The sequence below is a fragment of the Halichoerus grypus genome, chromosome 6 (assembly GCF_964656455.1).
Source record: "Halichoerus grypus chromosome 6, mHalGry1.hap1.1, whole genome shotgun sequence".
NCBI lineage: Eukaryota > Metazoa > Chordata > Mammalia > Carnivora > Phocidae > Halichoerus > Halichoerus grypus.
The window spans coordinates 24,233,831-24,248,674 of NC_135717.1; the positions used below are offsets into that span (position 1 = coordinate 24,233,831).

Consider the following 14,844-nt stretch of genomic DNA (forward strand, 5'->3'; position numbering starts at 1 on the left):
GAGTATTCACCGTGACGAAGTGGGATTTATTCCTGGGCTGTAAGGGTGGTTCAACATTCGCAAATCAAATCCATGTGATACTTCACATTAATAAAAGAAAGGTCAAGATCCATATGATCCTCTCAATTGATGCAGAAAAAGCACTGGACAAAATGCAGCATCCTTTCTTGATTAAAACTCTCCACGGTATAGGGGTAGAGGGGATATACCTCAATAACATAAAAGCCATCTATGAAAAGCCCACAGCGAATATCATTCTCAATGGGGAAACACTGAGACCTTTTCCTGTAAGGTCAGGAACATGACAGGGATGCCCACTCTCACCACAGTTTTTCAACTAGAGAAGTCCTAGCCTCAGCAATCAGACAACAACAAAAAAGAAATAAAAGGCATCCGACTGAGCAAAGAAGTCAAACTCTCACTCTTTGCAGATGACATGATACTTTATGTGGAAAACCCAAAAGACCGCCCCAAAATTGCTAGAACTCATACAAGAATTCAGCAGGATATAAAATCAATGCACAGAAATGAGTTGCATTTCCATACACTAACAATGAGACGGAAGAAAGAGAAATGAAGGAATCGATCCCATTTACAAGTGCACTGAAACCCATAAGATACCTAAGAATAAACCTAACCAAAGAGGTAAAGGATCTGTACTCCAAAAACTACACAACACTTAGGAAAGAAATTGAGGAAGACACAAAGAAATGAAAAAACGTTCCATGCTCATGGATTGGAAAAACATTGTTAAAATGTCTACACAGAGTAATCTAACCATTCGATGAAATCCCCATCAAAATACCATCAACTTTTTTCACAGAGTGTAACAAATAATCCTAAAATTGGTATGGAACCAGAAAAGACCCTGCATCGCCAGAGGAATGTTGAAAACGAAAACCAAAGCTAGTGGCATCACAATGCCAGACTTCAAGCTATTGTACAAAGCTGTAATCATCAAGACACTATGGTTCTGGCACAAAAACAGACACATGGATCAATGGAACAGAAGACAGAACCCAGAAATGGACCCTCAACTCTATGGTCAACTAATCTTCGACAAAGCAGGAAAGAATATCCAGTGGAAAAAGGACAGTCTCTTCAATAAATGGTACTGGGAAAACTGGACAGCCACATGTAGAAGAATAAAACCGGACCATTTTTTGGCACCATACACAAAGATAAACTCAAGATGGATGGAAGACCTTACTGTGAGACAGGAATCCATCAAAATCCTAGGGGAGAACACAGGCAGGAGGTTCTTCGACCTCAACCGCAGCGACTACTTGCTAGATACATCTACAAAGGCAAGGGAGCAAAAGCAAACATGAACTATTGCAACTTCATCAAGATAAAGAGCTTCTGCACAGCAAAGGAAAAGCTCAGCAAAACTAGAAAAGGCAACCTATGGAATGGAAGAAGATATTTGCAAATGTCTTATCAAATAAAGGGCTAGTATCCAGGATCTATAAAGAACTTACCAAACTCAACACTCAAAAAACAATTAGTCCAGTCAAGAAATGGGCAGAAGACATGCACAGACATTTCTCCAAAGAACACATACAAATGGCCAACAAACACATGAAAAACTGCTCCACTTCATTCGGCATCAGGGAAATACAAATCAAAACCACAACGAGATACCACCTCATACCAGTCAGAATGCTTAAAATTAACAAGACGGGAAATAACAAATGTTGGCGAGGATGCGTGTGTCACCACTCACTGAATCAGAAAAACAGAATATTGCCCACACCCCAGAGATCTCTTCATGGTTCTCTTTCTTCCCTAAAGGAATTTACTATCTTGACTTTTATGGTGTTCATTTCCTTGTTTTCCCTTATAGTTTACCTCCTAAGGAAATACCCCTAAACAAATTATCATATTTTACTTGCTTTTGACCTTTATGTGTGTAATCAGATATTACTCTGTAATATTTGGCTTCTTTTCTCAGCATTATGTTTTTAAGATGTGTCGACGTTGCTGCAGGTTGCTGTAGTTAATTTTCATTGCTGTATAATATCCCATTGTATAAAAACATCATGTGTTTTTTATCTGTTCTACCATTAATGGACACTGGGTAGTTTTCATTTTGGGGCTATTAGTGATTCATGCTGCATTGGATTCTTGTACATGTACGCTGGTGCGTATAAGCATGCATTTCTGTAGCATTTTTCTGGAAGACGAATTGCTAGTTCACACTGACATGACATTTTACCATGCGATTTTCCAAAGTATTGAAATGCTCCCATTAACAGGAGAGGAGAATTCCCATTGTTCCATAACATTGGCAATATTTGTTATTGTCAGAGTTTTTAATTTTTGTCAATCTGATGGATATATAGTGTTATCTTACTGTAGAGTTTTATTTTTGCATTTCCCCATGTTTGCAGGTTAATTTCAGCTAAACTGAAATCTGCTCTTTGAAACTTATGGGCATTTATGTATCTTTTAAAGAGTCTGAGATTAAAACGGCTACTTCAAAAATCAGAGTAACATGTCTTAAATATAGAATTAAAATATTAAGGTGTTCTATGGCTACCCTTATGAAGCTAACTCTGAAACACAGGTTTGATTTTATTCATGAAGCCTCAAGCGATTTGGATCCTGTTTCCATCTGTATTTCAAAGCTCATATTAAGCTACTTTTTGAACATTCCTCAGTCGATGATCTTTGTCCAAACCCAGTAAAAATACAACCAAAGCATAGCTAATGACTGCATGAGAGAATCTGCCCATTTTACCTACTTTGGATAAAGCTACAGAAGAATGAAGAAGACACCCTCAGTGAACTCAGCCCTCCTGTCCCTGACTCTGACTCTGATGTACCAGGACAGCGTGATGAGGATGAGAAGGTGAACCAGATGTCTGCTACCTCTCTCATCCCCAAGAGCTGACCCGGCTCAGCCCCAGGCCACCTGGTACTCAGACCTCAATCACTTCTCCGCACGTCCTTCAGGGAATCCATCATTATTTTGTGGTTGTTTTTTTATAAGCAGAAAATTTTATGGGGAAAAATGAAGAAGAGGATTTACATCATGCAATGTACCTACCACAGATGTTCACAGCCAACTTTTTGGCTCCCTGAAATTCTTTCTCTCAGGGCTGCTACCATAACCCTTCTCTCCTTTCTTACACGCATCCCAGTCTTCCTTGATGTCCTGGGCAATTCATTTCTACCCTCTAACTTGCATTCTCTGCTCAGAAATACAAAAGCCCTTCAATTCACATGACCCTACCCTTCAGAGAAGGCAATGCAGTTCTGTTAGCATCCTAACATGCTCTTGGGATTTTATCCCCCATCACATTACAGTTTATAAAATACCCCTCATAGCCACGGAGAATGTGAAGACAAGGTCTGATAAATACATCTTTGCCATCTTTTTATGTCAACTTCCAAAGTTGATCCAAACCTTTGATCCAAACCCATTAGCCTCACCACCACCACCCAGCCCTTGCCAGAAGAGTTAACATGAACTGACAGGAAGTGAGTGACTTCCAGTTGGCTTTGACCACCAGCAAATTGCCCAAAAGGCAAGTAAGAACATGAGGAAGCAGAAGCATGAATGATCCAGATGACGAGGCTCTGAGCTCTTAACACTCTGGGCCTGGGGCAGAACATCCAAGGCCTGATTGCAAGTTCTCTTGTCACTTTGCCTTCCCCTAAGTCTCAGGTTCCCTACCCTGGAGCACTGCAGTGCTGGCGGGGAGGCTCTGCTGCCGGAGGATCAAGAGCAGTGGAGAAAATGGACAGGTCTTCTGCTCTACGAGGTCTACGGACAGTCAGAAACAGTAGGTAGATGGTACTTTCTTGGTCAGTCAGGATGTGCTGAGCCACTGAGCCCAGCAGACGAGCTGAACCATGTATGTGCAGAGGCCCCACTCTGCTCACAGCATTGCTTGAAGCCAATGGGAGGCTTCAGAATTCTAGGCTAATTTGCCCCAAATCAATTTGCACAAAGACAATTCACAGCTCATCAGTTTGTCAAGAGGCCAATGTACTGAAAACTATTGGACAAAACTTTGAAAAGGGGTGTAAGGACATGGTGCTACCATCCTTGTGATCATTAGCTCTAGGGAGCCCAGGAAGGGTGGCGGGATGGGAGGTTCTCTCCAGTTACATGGAGCCCACCATCTGCAAGTCCTGCCTACTTCATCCCTTCCTAGGGTGGCAACCACAGGCAGCCAGGAGCTGGCCCCAGCAGTTCATTTCTGGTGTTCACGTGGACAGCACACAGGTTTGATTGTGGGACACTAGCTAGAGTGGGGGAGGGAGCAGAAACTTCCTGTATATACCAACACACACACACAGACACACACACACACACACACACACACACACACACACACAGTGTGACTCCCAAAGGCATCACTGACTAGCCAGGTGACAGGGCATTCAGAGTATCAGGCATGTCTTGAACCACAAAAACGTTATTAATGATAGTAGGGGCAGGGGCAGGTATCTTTCTTCCAACACAATTCTCAAGTCATTTCTGTTGCTGGGCCACTTTGCCCAGCCTCCTTGTTATCCCTGTAACTGACAGACAGATGACTACCACCTCAGGAGCTGGAGCAAAATGACTATTTTAGCCTCAATTCACATACTTGTCTGACTTTTTTGCAAAAAAATATGCTTTTAAATCATCAGTTAATTGGTCTGCTTCCAGGCCTAAGAAATATTAAGACTCTAGGTTAGTTCTTGTATGGTTCATAGTTTATATTTGGACAAGGAGGAGGGTGGGATGAGAACTACAATATACCCATGATCCAGGTTCCTTTGTATCAACTATTTGCAACAACAGAATACTGCCTTATACCCAGGTGGTGCTGTATTTCACAAAGTATTTTCATAGCCACTGACTCATCTGTGGAACATTTTCCACATGCCTGTACTGTGAGCAGCAACATAGCAAAGGAGAAAGAGCTTTCCCTCTCAGGAACTCAGACCCCAGTTCAAATCTCAGCTTGCCAATTACAGGCTTCAAGACCATTGGCATAGCATTGAACCTTCCAGAGTCTCTGCTTCTCTGTCTCCAAAATGGAAATATAACCCAGTCTCGCTGGGTTGTGATAAGGGAAATGAAAGGAAGTATATAAAGCTCTGGCTACAATGTCCAACCTCTTGTACATGCTCACCTTGCCGTTACTCTTGTTTTTAAGTAAGTGTTGCCCTAGATGCTAGGATAGTAGAGATGAATGGGGCAATCTCTATTCTCAGGATGCTTGTTATCCACTGAGGGAAACAGACAAGCAAAAATAAGTATAATTGGGAGCTCCTGGTTGGCTCAGTGGGTTGAGCTTCCGACTCTTGGTTTCAGCTTAGGTGGTGATCTCATGGGTCGTGGGATTGAGCCCCCGCATAGAGCTCCATGCTCAGCAGGGAGTCTGCTTAAGACTCTCTCTCCCTCTGCCCCCCAAACCCCATTCAAGCACTCTTGAGCTCTTTCTCTCTCTCTAAAATAAATGGATAAATATTTTTAAAAAAAAGAAGTATAATGCTCTGTTGGCTACAATGGAAGTGTGGGAAGAAATACTACAGAAGGAGAATCTCCCAACTGACTTTTCTTGGGGCCAGGATAATAGCTAGTTGTAACTGTTTATGGAACTAACTTGGTGTGCCAGGCACTGTGTGAAGAGTTTTCCACACACTCACAGGTACTATGAGAGCTAAGTGTTGTAATTACCCCCCTTTACAGAGGAGAAGATGAAAGGGGATTAATTGGCACATAGCTGGAGTCAAGATTCAAATCCTTGGGTGGCTCAGTCGGTTAAGCATTTGCCTTTGGCTTGGGTGGTGGTCCTGGGGTCCTGGGATCGAGCCCCGCATTGGGCTCCCTGCTCAGCTGGGGAGTCTGCTTCTCCCTCTCCCTCTGCCCCTCCCCCTCCACCCCTACTCTGTCTCTCGTTTTTCTCTCTCTCAAATAAACACACAAAATCTTAAAAAGAAAAAAAAAAAAGATTCAAATCCTGGTCTGGCTTAGCTTTAGAAAGATATTTTAGAGTACCATAAAGGAGGAATAAAGTTCATCAGGAAGATAAATGGGGGTGGGGCAGTTGCCTAGCAGAGGGGACAACACAATCTGAATATTCTCAGCACAGCTCTGAGTCGTTGAGACAGTGTTCCTATCACTGTTTAACAGCCTGAGTCAATGTTAAATGATGTCATGGCCTTCCTCTAACAAACGGACACATGTCTGACATACAGTGCGTACTCCACACCTCACATTACATGCCCACAGCCCCGGGCTCACCCCTTTGCTTCTTTTTTGGCCCCTCCCACTGGACCGGGTAGCCCCAGGAGCTAGCACAGGCCCAGTCCATGTCAGGTGTGGTGAATATCTGCTGACCAGAATTGGGTCAATGCCTTGCACCTAGAATCTGGGCCTTCTAGCTTCCCCATAAGGGTTCTTTGCATAGCATCGAATGACATGGATGAGTGAGGATGCTGTGTGTGGTTCTTAATGCTTTGTAATCAGCCTGGACTCTTTGACCAACCCCATTTTCTTTCTTTTATGAATAGGGAGTAAGTTGTGGCACTCTCCGTGGAATGAAGATCAAGCCGGGTTCCATCGGGGAAGGCATCCCCCGCCTTCGACGTCCAGGTCTGGTCCTAAAGGCATTTGCTGGGTGCAGTTAGGGCTCAGCTGGGATTGGACAATTGTGGGACACCAGGTGACAGAACCAGCTGTGCCCACTCCACCCCACCCCCACCCCAGTTGTTGTCCTTCTTCCTCTCCTCCTGTTTTCCCGCCGATTTCCTGGGGAGGCTTCAGTTGAGAACTGCAGTATCCTGGGCATGAATGCTGCTCAGCCTGGCAGCCGGAAGCCTCATACACAACAGATGGGACCAGAGCACCTGGAGGGAGCCCTGGCAGCTCTCTCCATCAGCTGGTGCTTCTAGTTTTCCCTGATCTGTGTTTTCTAGCTTGAAGACACGTTTGCCACGTCTGCATGTCCATGAGACCAGTAGACCCATAACTTGGGTTTCACCACTTCCTGACTTCAAACTCTTCTGACAGCTGTAATCTATTTCCCAACAGGGCTCCTCCCCCCATTTATTCTCACCAGTGTCACACAAATAGTCCGGTACTGTGTGGGTGGGGCAGGCGTGTTGGGGTGACCCTGCAGGGTGGGATTCACACGCCTGTTGCTCCAGATCATTGACGACAAGGGCAACAGCCTGCCGTTCAACACTGAAGGCAACACTGGCATCAGGATGAAGCCCACCAAGCCCATTGGCCTCTTCATGGGCTACGAAGTAAGTGGTGATCCTCACCTGCCCACTTCCAGGCCCCCAAAACCCCTTCAGGGAGCAGTGTGGGTGCTAAGGGGGTGGATACAACTCCGCAACACGAGCCTTCTTCACACCTCCCTTCAGTCACTCCAACTCAATGAAGCCTCTTCTAACTAATCTCTAAGCTCCTAGTGTGTTCTCACATCCTTTCCTGTCCGAAACCGTCTGACACTTAAGTGCTGACAGGGTAGAAAGAAGCACCCCAGACTTGGGTTCCAATGATCTCTTTTTTTTTTTTTTTTAAAGATTTTATTTATTTATTTGACAGAGAAAGACACAGTGAGAGAAGGAACACAAGCAGGGGGCGTGGGAGAGGGAGAAGCAGGCTTCCCGCTGAGCAGGGAGCCCGATGTGGGACTTGATCCCGGGACCCTGGGATCATGACCTGAGCCGAAGGCAGAAGCCTAACGACTGAGCCACCCAGGCGCCCGTCCAATGATCTCTTGAGGTTGAGTATGCAGGAAGCTTTGACTGAGTTCAGATCCTACAGTCCCACTTACCAACAGGCTGTGCACAAATCTGTTAACCTTGCTGAGCCTCCAGAGAGGACAGTGGTGCCCCCACTTCACAGAGGAAGAAACTGCAGATTGGAAGCTTTGTATGTTTTCCCCACGTCAAATAAATGGCAGGTCTAGGATTCAAACCCACATCTTTTTGGTTCCCAAACCCTACGTAAGATCCAGGGATTACATAAAACTGTGACAGGCTCTAAGGAAACCTGAAACTCTTGACCAAATTCTCAGCTTCCAAGACTGTCAGGGGAGAGTGGACAGACCTTGAAGTTGATCTCAGACCCGTCTCCTTTCTCCACAGGAACAACCGTTGGTGTCCCTGTTGGCCTCACTCTATGCCTTGGGGGTGGGTGGTGCTGCTCCTTTTGTGACATTATTGACCAAAAGCAAATAATGCAGGCCCTAGCCTTAATTCACAGTAGTACGATTTTAGGCTTGGATAAAAGAGAAAATAAACAGAGTAACAGATATATAGATCAGTGGTTCTCAACCCTGCCTGTATGTTAGAATCAGTTGAGAAGATTTAAAAAAATAATTCTTGGATCCAACCATAGAGATTCTGGTTAAATTAAACTGGGATGGTCCAGAGCAACATCAGTTTTTTTTTTAGTTGGAAATAACATATTTTATTTTACAAAGATGTCCTCCTCTATGCCCACACCTATGTAGATATATACCCCATTTCACATGCTCTCTTGACTATATGTTGTCACTCCTCCACTGAGATTTGTTTGCTTTTTTCCTTTCTTTTCTTTACTGAGGTAAAATATATAAAATTTACCCTTTTCACCATTTTTAAGCATACAATTCAGCAGCACTGAGTAAATCACAACATTGTACAGTTACCACCATGCATCTCCAGAAATTTTTTCCATCCCAAATGGAGACTCTGTTCCCATTAAATAATAACTCCCCCCTCCTCCTCATATCCCCAGCATTTGGTAACCTTTAATACACTTTTTGGCTTTAAGAATTTGCCTATTTTAGTTACCTCTATTAAGTGGAATTTTACAACATTTGCCCTTTTGTGTCTGGCTTATCTCACCTAGCACATGTTTTCAAGGTTCATCCATGTTGTAGCGTGTGACCAAATGTCATTTTTTTTCAGGCTGAATGGTATTGTATGGGTGTACCATATTTTGTATATCCATCAATTTCTTAATAGACATTTAGATTATTTCCATCTTTTGGCTACTGTGAATAATGCTGCAATGAACATTGGTGTGCAAGTATCCGTTTTGAGTTCCTGCTTTCACTTCTTTTGGATATATACCTGAAAGTGGAATTGCTGCATCATATGGTAATTCTATATTTAACTTTTTTTTAAAAGATTTTATTTATTTATTTGACAGAGAGAGAGAGACAGCGAGACAGTGAAAGAGGGAATATAAGCAGGGGGGAGTGGGAGAGGGAGAAGCAGACTCCACGCTGAGCAGGGAGCCTGATGTGGGGCTTGATGCCAGGACCCTGGGATCATGACCCGAGCCAAAGGCAGACGCCCAATGACTGAGCCACCCTGGCGCCCCTATATTTAACTTTTTGAGGAACTGCCAAAATGTTTTCCACAGTGGCTGCACCATTTTATATTTCTATCAGCAATGTACAAGTGTTCCGGTTTCTCCATATCCTTGCTAAACCTTGTTATTTTCAGGTTTGTTTGTTTGTTTTGTGTGTATAATAGTCATTCTACCGCATGTGATGTGGTATCTCATTGTGGTTTTGATTTTCATCTCCCTAATGACTAGTGATGTTGAGCATCTTTTCATGTGCTTATTGGCCATTTGTGTACCTTCTCTGGAGAATTGTCTATTCAAGTCCTTTGCCTATTTTTAAAATTGGGTTGTTTGTTTTGTTGTTGATTTGTAAGAGCTCTTTATATATTCTGAATATGAACCCCTCATAAGATATATGCTTTGCAAATATTTTCTCCCATTCAGTGCATTGTCTTTTCACTCTTTTGATAGTGTCCTTTCAAGTAAAATTCTAAAAATTTGATGAGGAACATTTTATCTATTTTTTTCTTTTGTTTCCTGTGCTTTCGGTGTCATAGTCAATAAATAATTGTCAAATCCAAAATCATGAAGACTTCCCCCTATGTTTTCTTCTAAGAGTTTCAGAATTTTAGCTCTTGTGTTTAGGTTTTTGATCCATTTTGAGTTAATTTGTGTATATGGTGTATAAGGTAACTGCATTCATTTGCATCTGAACATCTAAGTTTCTCAGTGCCATTTGTTGAAAAGATTGACTCTTCCCACTGAATGGTCTTGGCATTTTTGCCTAAAAGCCATTGACAATATATGTGAGGATTTCTTTCTGGGTTCTCTATTTTATTCCAATCATCTATGTGTTGTTTTTTTTTTTTATGCCAGTTTTGTATGGGTGTACCATATTTTGTATATCCATCAATTTCTTAATAGACATTTAGATTATTTCCAGTATAGTTTTGCAGTAAGTTTAAAAATCAGTAGTGTAAGCTCTTCTCCCTGGAAAGAAGAACTTTCTTCTCCCTTTAAAAGATTGTCTTGGCTATCTGGGATCTGTCAAGATTTCATATGAAATCTATAGTTTTGCAGTAAGTTTAAAAATCAGTAGTGTAAGCTCTTCTCCCTGGAAAGAAGAACTTTCTTCTCCCTTTAAAAGTTTGTCTTGGCTATCTGGGATCCGTCAAGATTTCATATGAAATCTATAGTTTTGCAGTAAGTTTAAAAATCAGTAGTGTAAGCTCTTCTCCCTGAAAAGAAGAACTTTCTTCTCCCTTTAAAAGATTGTCTTGGCGATAAGGGAGCAAGATGGCGGAGGAGTAGGAGACCTGGATTTCGTCTCCTCTCAGGAATTCAGCTGGATAGGGATCAAACCATTCTGAACACCTACAAACTCAACAGGAGATCAAAGAAAAGAAGAGCAACAACTCTCTAAACAGAAAAGCGACCACTTTTTGGAAGGTAGGACGTGCGGAGAAGTGAATCCGAGGCGACATTCGGGAGGATAGACGGTGGGGGAGGGGCCTCCGACGGCCGCTTCTGGCAAGTGATAGAGCCACGGAGCACAAAATCGGAACTTTTAGAAGTCTGCTCCGCTGAGGGACGTCACTCTGGTGGCGAAGTGGGGGGTGGAACCCTCGGGGGACAGTGTGGTCTCAGGACCCTCGGGGTCACAGAAAGACCGGGGGTGCCTGAGTGTGGCAGAGCTCCCAGGGATCGGAGCGGGGAAGCCGGCTGCAGAGACGGAGCCCAGGCGCGGGCTCTCAGCTCGGGGTTGCTATAAACCGTGATCCGCGGCACAGTCGGGCCACAGCTCCTCCAGCAGGGACCCAACAAGCGGCAGATCCGGGGAGACTCACCTTCTTCCCCCGGGAGGAGAGGTGCGGGAGTGCACCGCAGGGATCTGCTGGGTTTGGAGACTCCACACGGGGTCGGGTGCCAGATAGAAAGGCGCGGTCACAGGCCGGGTGAGCGCGGAGTGCGGCCAGAGACCGGGGAGACAGGAGTGACTGACGGCTTTTCTCTGGGGGCTCGCTGAGGAGCGGGACCCCGAGTTCTCGGCTCCGCCGGGGCGGAGACTGGGAGGCCACCATTTTCACTCTCCGCCTCCAAAGCTGTACGGAAAGCTTGCAGGGAACAAAAGCTCCGGAGAGCAAACCCGAGCAGATTACTTAGCCCGGACCGGCAAGGGCGGGGCAATTTTGCCTCCGGCAAAGACATTTGGGAACCACGGCAACAGGCCCCTCCCCCAGAAGATCAGCGAGAGCAGCCAGCCAAGACCAAGTTTACTGATCAATGAGAACGGCAGAACTCCAGCGCTAGGGGAATACTGCACATAGAATTCATGGCTTTTTTACCATGATTCTTTAGTCTTTCAAAGTTAATTATTTTTTTTAACTGTCTTTTTTTCTTTTTTTCTTTTTTTTTGAATTTTTCTTTTTCCCTTTTTCAACCAACATCTTATCAATCCCTTTTTTAAAAAAACATTTTTATTTTTCATTTTTAAAGTAATATTCTATCCTTTCATAGTAGTTACCCGTATTTTTGGCATATATATATAAGTTGTTCTCTCTTTAAAATCTTGAGATAGTTTCTTCTAACAGATCAAAATATACTCTAAATCTCTAGTGTATGGTTTTTTTCTACTCCCCTGCCTGATCACATTCTCTCCCTTTTTTCTTTCTTTTTTTTTTTTTTTAATCCTCTTCTTTCTTTTTTCAAACAACTTATCAAATCCTTTTTTAAAATTTTTTATAATTTCCATCTTTACAGTCATATTCCATCCCTTCATCATATCAACCCTTATTTTTGTACATATATAAGTTTTTCTTTCTTTAAAATTTTGGGAGGGACTTTCTTTTAACAGACCAAAATACACCCAAAATCTAGTGTGTGGCACTGATCTATAATCCAGCCTGATCATATTTGATCACATTCTGTTTTTGTTTTGTTTTGTTTTGTTCTGCTTTTGTTTGTTTTTATCTTTATCTTTTTCTTTTTTCTTTTTTTCTTTCCTTTTCTTTTTTCTCTCTTTCCCTTTTCCCACTGCTTCAGGTCTTTTCTGATTTGTTTAGAGTATATTTTCTGGGGACGTTGTTACCCTGTTAGCATTTTGTTCTCTCATTAATCTATTCTCCTCTGCACAAAATGACAAGACGGAAAAAATCACCTCAACAAAAAGAACAAGAGGTAGTACCGACTGCCAGGGACCTACTCAATACGGACATTAGTACGATGTCAGATCTAGAGTTCAGAATCATCACTTTAAAGATACTAGCTGGGCTTGAAAAAAACATGGAAGTTATTAGAGAAACCCTTTCTGGAGAAGTAAAAGAACTAAAATCAAACCAAGTAGAAATCAAAAAGGCTATTAATGAGGTGCAATCAAATATGGGGGCGCTAACTGCTAGGATAAATGAGGCAGAAGAAAGAATCAGTGAGATAGAAGACCAAATGATGGAAAATAAAGAAGCTGAGAAAAAGAGAGATAAACAACTACTGGATCACGAGGGCAGAATTCGAGAGATAAACGATACCATAAGACGAAACAACATTAGAATAATTGGGATCCCAGAAGAAGAAGAAAGAGAGAGAGGTGCAGAAGGTATAATGGAGCAAATTATAGCAGAGAACTTCCCTAATTTGGGGAAGGAAACAGGCATCAAAATCCAGGAAGCACAGAGAACCCCTCTCAAAATCAATAAAAATAGGTCAACACCCCGACATCTAGTAGTGAAACTTACGAGTCTCAGAGACAAAGAGAAAATCCTGAAAGCAGCTCGGGAGAAGAGATATGTAACCTACAATGGTAGAAACATTAGATTGGCAACAGACTTATCCACAGAGACCTGGCAGGCCAGAAAGGACTGGCAGGACATATTCAGAGCACTAAATGAGAAAAATATGCAGCCAAGAATACTATATCCAGCTAGGCTGTCATTGAAAATTGAAGGAGAGATAAAAAGCTTCCAGGACAAACAAAAACTAAAGGAATTTGCAAACACGAAACCAGCCCTACAAGAGATCTTGAAAGGGGTCCTCTAAGCAAAGAGAGAGCCTAAAAGCAACATAGACCAGAAAGGAACACAAACAATATGCAGTAACAGTCACTTTACAGGCAATACAATGGCACTGAACTCCTATCTTTCAATAGTTACCCTGAATGTAAATGGGCTAAATGCCCCAATCAAAAGACACAGGCTATCAGATTGGATTAAAAAACAAGACCCATCGATATGCTGTCTGCAAGAGACTCATTTTAGACCCAAAGACACCCCCAGATTGAAAGTGAGGGGGTGGAAAACCATTTACCATGCTAATGGACACCAAAAGAAAGCTGGGGTGGCAATCCTTATATCAGACAAATTAGATTTTAAACCAAAGACTGTAATAAGAGATGAGGAAGGACACTATATCATACTTAAAGGGTCTATCCAACAAGAAGATCTAACAATTGTAAATATCTATGCCCCTAACATGGGAGCAGCCAATTATATAAGGCAATTAATAACAAAAGCAAAGAAACACATTGACAACAATACAATAATAGTGGGGGACTTTAACACCCCCCTCACTGAAATGGACAGATCGTCTAAGCAAAAGATCAACAAGGAAATAAAGACTTTAAATGACACACTGGACCAAATGGACTTCACAGACATATTCAGAACATTCCATCCCAAAGCAACGGAATACACATTCTTCTCTAGTGCCCATGGAACATTCTCCAGAATAGATCACATCCTAGGTCATAAATCAGGTCTCAACCGGTACCAGAAGATTGGGATCATCCCCTGCCTATTTTCAGACCACAATGCTTTGAAACTAGAACTCAATCACAAGAGGAAAGTCAGAAAGAACTCAAATACATGGAGGCTAAAGAGCATCCTACTGAAGAATGAATGGGTCAACCAGGAAATTAAAGAAGAATTAAAAAAATTCATGGAAACCAATGAAAATGAAAACACAACTATTCAAAATCTTTGGGATACAGCAAAGGCAGTCCTAAGAGGAAAGTATATAGCAATACAAGCCTTTCTCAAGAAACAAGAAAGGTCTCAAGTACACAACCTAACCCTACACCTAAAGGAGCTGGAGAAAGAACAGCAAATAAAGCCTAAACCCAGCAGGAGAAGAGAAATAATAAAGATCAGAGCAGAAATCAATGAAATAGAAACCAAAAGAACAGTAGAACAGATCAACGAAACTAGGAGCTGGTTCTTTGAAAGAATTAACAAGATTGATAAGCCCCTGGCCAGACTTATCAAAAAGAAAAGAGAAATGACCCAAATCAACAAAATCATGAATGAAAGAGGAGAAATCACAACCAACACCAAAGAAATACAAACAATTATAAGAACATATTATGAGCAACTCTATGCCAACAAATTAGATAACCTGGAAGTAATGGATGCATTCCTAGAGATGTATCAACTACCAAAACTGAACCAGGAAGAAATAGAACACCTGAACAGACCTATAACCACTAAGGAAATAGAAGCAGTCATCAAAAATCTCCCAAAACACAAAAGCCCAGGGCCAGATGGCTTCCCAGGGGA

At 42.5% G+C, this 14,844-nt stretch overlaps 1 protein-coding gene across 1 annotated transcript in view; it reads left to right on the plus strand.

Moving 5' to 3' along the window:
* The first annotated feature begins 3,170 nt into the window (after window positions 1–3,170).
* The window catches only part of LOC144382257 (uncharacterized), a 44,190-nt gene continuing 32,516 nt past the window's right edge, over window positions 3,171–14,844 (plus strand). Inside the window, exons 1-4 of the mRNA XM_078074729.1 lie at window positions 3,171–3,791; window positions 6,520–6,601; window positions 7,156–7,257; window positions 8,914–9,105. The gene's annotated coding sequence lies outside the window, so the exon portion shown is untranslated. The remainder of the gene's footprint in view (window positions 3,792–6,519; window positions 6,602–7,155; window positions 7,258–8,913; window positions 9,106–14,844) is intronic.